Raw genomic sequence first — 6,000 nt, 5'->3', positions numbered from 1 at the left:
TTTAGTTTGTTAGAGTTTGTGTATTATTTGTATAACTAGTATGTATTTTTCCATTCAGTGTAAACCTCTGGAGTATGGTGAACGTTAAATTTATTTATTTATTTATTTGATTGGTGTTTTACGCCGTACTCAAGAATATTTCTCTTATACGACGGCGGCCAGCATTATGGTGGGAGGAAACCTGGCAGAGCCCGGGTGAAACCCACGACCATCCGCAGGTTGCTGAAGACCTTCCCACGTACGGCCATAGAGGAAGCCAGCATGAGCTGGACTTGAACTCACAGCGACCGCATTGGTGAGAGGCTGCTGGGTCATCACGGTGAACGTTAAATGGTTTATCGAAGAACATCTTCATTTTGTATTAGCTACATGAAGACATCACGGGGTGCAGCTGCAGAAGCAGATGTAGTAACTTTTAATAGGTTATGACTGTTGCTTCGGTTGCAATAAATCATCTATATCAAAATTATGAATTTCAATCTTTATGGTGAATTATCTCTATTAGAGAGTCCAGCTCCGACTGGCTCACTCTCCGCAGCAACCTGTGGATGGCCGTGGGTTTCCCCCTAGCTCTGCCCGGTTTCCTCCCACTATAATGCTGATCGCTCTTATATATGTGAAATATTCTTGAGCATGGCGTTACACCAATCAAATAAATAAAGTAAATATAAATTATGCACTTTAAGATCACTTCTTGTTATTATTGGGTGGATTACCTTGATCATTGATACAGGCTTTCTTTAGACAAATCTGATAATATACAAAATAGCTAATATTTCATACTTGAAGAAAATCAATATTGTTATCGTGGAATTAAGGTGAAACCATAGCCCATAATATTTGTTCTTCTTAAATTTCAGTGTGTAATATCTTCCATATACTTTGTTACAAGAAGAAACCATTTGCATGGCAATTAAGAGATTAATACAACAATGGGCACTCTTTCGGGGCAATTTTGGAACAATATTACATGGAAGTTGAGAGAGAAACTTTGATGCAGTTTCTCCATGAACTAACCAGAGTAGATGTGATGTAATGTTTGCTAGGTAGTGTACACCGGATTATTTGTGACAAACTTGTTTTGAGAGTATTGGTGCTGAACGTTTTTGCAATACCATTTATGTTTTTGAAAAGCACTTGTAATGTTCACACATTAATGAGACATCTGGGTACAGAGCCCTTAAAAGGTCACAGTAACAGAAAGGAATTGAATGTGGTCCTGGATGATCTGATCCAAAAATACACTGTAAGCCCAGCTCATGCTGGCTTCCTCTCCGGCCGTACGTGGGAATATCTGTCATCAACCTGCGGATGGTCGTGGGTTTTCCCGGGGCTCTGCCCGCTTTCATCCCACCATAACTCTGGTCGCCGTCGAATAAGTGAAAAATTCTTTACTACGGCGTAAAACACCAATCAAATAAATAAATTAATTAAATAATAAACCAAATATACCACACGGTGTGAAACCAGACTGGATCTTTAAACTGTGGCAATATTAGCTTTTATCTAGTGTGCTCATGTAAGTTTCCAGTAAAACCAAACATTATGGGAAGGATATATTGTTCAGTGACGAGGTATTTTTCGCTTATCAGGAACTGAAGGAATGTAAAGATACCTTGTAATCCATCTGGCGGCTACCTTCCGGAAACACTCAAACTTGTCAGGTTACATATTATTGCAACTTATGTTGCACATAGAGTACGTTACCGTGTACACATCGAGAACCGGTAACTCGCATGTACATTTTAAGTAACACAGTTAACAGTTAAAAAAATAGCATTGATCTATTTAGTAAAAAAATTTATTTACTTCTTTAAGTAAGTCGTTAACAAGTGCTGGTTTTCAATGTGACCAAACTGAATAGTCTACGCTAATTTATCAATGTTAAATAACACTGAAAATCTTCAGCATTCCTATGTGGTATTTCTATTTTCCAACTTGAGATCAAACTGTTTGGACTACGCTCATTTTTAAACGTGAGATCAAGCTGTATAACAGCCGCTCGCTCTCGCGAAGTAGTTCTGGTTGTTAACGAGATAACAGGTCGAACAGTCCTTTCCTACATGAAATATTTCAAGTTTTTAATTGTACAGTCTATTTTAACATCTTAACATGCCCGTTGTGTCGCATAACGCATTACCTTAAATGATCTTTGTCTAATTTAACCAACACTAATTCTCAACTCGAAGAAAGCTTGTGTGTTTATCCATTATTGAACTGAAATGCGAAGAACAAGACCTGCATTTTGTATAATCTCATATTCCGTTGGACTTTTGCAAATCTTGTTATAAACTTATAAAATAATCAAACTTACCAAATTTTGTTGTAATAGAAGACTTTCTTCGAAAAACGAAATTGATGTCACTGTCAAATTTGCTCATCCGTCAATAAACGCCTCACTGACACGTCAAAGGACCTTCTCCGAAAGTGGCTATATCTTGATGTCTTCTTCAGATTTAGCCGAACAGCTATAAGGCTGTAAACCCCCCATCCATTAAGATGAGGTGTCACTCCAATCGTTTTCCTTCATCTGTTGTCAGAAAGTTTGTTCACCATTAAAGAAAAGATAAGTCTCATCCCTTATACATGCTCCTGCTGGTAACCCCCCTGTTTGTTTATTTTAGCGACTAATTTCGTTGGCTAAAGCAATCGAAAAAGAAGAATCCAGAAAACCGCACTGCCTTTTCGCCTTTGGACAGATTGTGCGTGGCTGGAATTAAACGGATTGTAACGGGATTTCCCCTTTTCTAATGGGAAAGGTATATGAATTACGATGTCCTTCAGTGCTTTTCCTTCCCCTCCAGCCATTCAACCAACAAAACAACATTTACGACAATCTATGAATAGGAATGGGTGCGGACACAACATGTCATTCAGAGAATTAACCAGTGCTGTTAGTCACATTAGAGTGACCTCCCTTGATTTTTGACCAAGGCCCGAACGAACTCGTTTTAGCGGAAGTATGTGTCAGCTGTGTGTGAACAACAATATTAGTCGAACTCATGTGCCTCAACCGTGTTAACTAGGACAATCGTATTAACCGAAATCACCTAACTCAACTGTGTGTGAAAATTATCATCTTAACCGAACTATGTGCTCCGATTGTCTGGGAACAATCATATTTGCCGAATACCTCAATGAACAATAATATTAACCAAATATAATCGACATCTGGATTGTCATGTAACCTGAATCGTCAGGTAACCTGTATTGTTATGTATAAACCTGAATCGTCAAGTAACCTGGATTGTTATATAACCTGCATGGACAGCTAATCTACATCGTTAGGCAATCTGGATTGTTATCTGAGCGGCAATGAACAATAATATTAACCAAATATAATCGACATCGTCAGGATACCTGGATTGTTAGATGACCAGGATAGTCAAGTAACCTAATTCGTCATGTATCTTGGATTGTTATGTAACATGGATTGTTAGATCACCGGAATCTTTAAGTAACCTGAATCGTCAAGTAACATGGATTGTTATGTAACGTGGATTGTTATGTAACATGGATTGTTAGATAACCTGAATCGTCAAGTAACCTGAATCGTCAAGTAACCTGAATCGTCAGGTAACATGGATTGTTATGTAACATGGATTGTTATGTAACATGGATTGTTAGATAACCTGAATCGTCAGGTAACATGGATTGTTAGATAACCTGAATCGTCAGGTAACATGGATTAACACGTTACTTGGACTCGGTCGAGCTCCTCGTGATTCGAGCAGCATTTTTTAAGCCTCCTAAACCGCTGTATATCCAAACTCTTTCAAGCCGTTATACCAATTGCATGTTGGAAAATTTTCACGCGTTATACGAGTCGTACGTTGCGACATTTTCAGGCGTTGTGCGAGTTGTATGTTCTAACTCTCTCCAACAGGCGTGCGAGTATCAAACCATCGTACGAGTTGCATGTTTAAACTATTCCAACTTTTAGCCATATTTTTGAATTCCAAACCGTTATAAGATCTGCATGTTTCAGCTCATTCAAGCCATTATGAGAGTTGTATATTTGAACTCATTCAAGCCATTATACGAGCTGTATGTTTGAACTCATTCGAGCCATTATGCGAGCTGCATGTTTGAACTCATTCAAGCCATTATACGAGTTGCATGTTTGAACTCCTTCAAACGATTATGAGACTTTTGTATTTAAACTCATTCAAACCATTATGAGAGTTGTATATTTGAACTCATTCAAGCCATCATACAAGCTGTATGTTTGAACTCGTTCAAACCATTATGAGAGTTGTATATTTAAACTCATTCAAGCCATTATGAGAGTTGTATATTTGAACTCATTCAAGCCATTATGCGAGTTGCAAGTTTTAACTCATTCAAACCATTATGAGAGTTGTATATTTAAACTATTCAAACCATTATGAGAGATGTATATTTGAACTCATTCAAGCCATTATACCAGCTGTATGTTTGAACTGATTCAAGCCATTATGAGAGATGTATATTTGAACTTATTCAAGCCATTATGCGAGCTACATGTTTGAACTCATTCAAGCCATTATGAGAGTTGTATATTTGAACTCATTCAAGCCATTATGCGAGCTGTACGTTTGAACTCATTCAAGCCATTATGAGAGTTGTATATTTCAGCTCATTCAAGCCATTATAAGAATTCTATATTTGAACTCATGAGAGTTGTATATTTGAATTCATTCAAGATGTGTACTTTGTCTACCATTACATAGAGAGAAATCAGTTGGGCGGTGATAAAACTTTGGGTGTAATGGCTATCCTATCGGAGTGCATGTCCAGATTAACAATACGCCCATTGAAACATTTAGTCTGATGCAACAATAACCTCTGAAATGGTCAGTAGACAAGTACTACACATCTACATTTGTTCGTGGCCTTATTGTTAAAGCGTTTGCCTCTATGTCTGGAGACCTGGGAACAAACCAATTAAAAGAAATGGTACGGGGAAATCAAATATAAACAGTGTATAGGTATTCCAGTGGGTACAGTTAGTATGAAGACGATTATATGCAGAAACTATTAAGGAGTAATCCAGGTCAGTAGGAAAATAATTATTTCCTCCTTCAATATCTAGGGGAACTTCATTTTTCTTTTCTTAGCAACGACTATTATAATTTCAGAGAAAGCCACGATGTATTTTTATTAATTTCAACTCACGTGTTCCCCACCCGCCAGGGAGTGCCAACGAGGGCGAATCTACCTCTGCGGATGGCCAGCAGAGACTAGAAAGAAGGAATCCACGCAAGGTATACTCGAACAGATTGAGTTATACCAAAAGGTTAAACCCAATCTACTACGTTGACCCATTAGCCACCGCCTTCTACACTGACCCCGAACAAGAGCATTTGCAGAAATACCAACTGGACATCACAGTAAGTGAAAGAAATGACAAACGGGATCATGTGTAGGGCTTGACGTGACAAGGCGATTGATCGGACCGGGCCCATCCGACCTCCCGTCTCTCTCCAAGTAAGGGCCAAAGTGGCAACAGTACTCGTCAGCCTACATCCACGAGGGGAACGGAAGTACATCCACCAGGAGAACGGACATCCATCAGGTGGACGGTGTAGTGCGCATGACCACACATATGACGCGAAATGCAGAGTAGTGGGGTATAGTTACACATTTGTATTCACTTAAAAGACATACGGATTATATCACTGTATATCTCATACCATTAACTTAAATTTTATTTACTACAGCGCTTCTCCAAATTATCGAACTATCGACGACAGATGATGAATAAGACACGGTATCTTATAAATTATCGGTATAAATTATCGAACTATCGTCGACAGATGATAAATAAGACAAGGTATTCTATATCATAAGGATGGACGGTGGATAATTTAACTTCCAACTGGTATAAGGTACAACATCCACGAGGAGGACGGGGGCTAATTTATCTCCCTGTAGGTATAAGGTACAACATCCACGAGGAGGACGGTGGCTGATTTACCTATCAATAGCTATACAGTACAACATCCAAGAGGAGGACAG

The sequence above is a fragment of the Liolophura sinensis genome, chromosome 6 (assembly GCF_032854445.1).
Source record: "Liolophura sinensis isolate JHLJ2023 chromosome 6, CUHK_Ljap_v2, whole genome shotgun sequence".
Classification (NCBI taxonomy): Eukaryota; Metazoa; Mollusca; class Polyplacophora; order Chitonida; family Chitonidae; genus Liolophura; species Liolophura sinensis.
This window is presented reverse-complemented; position numbering follows the sequence as displayed.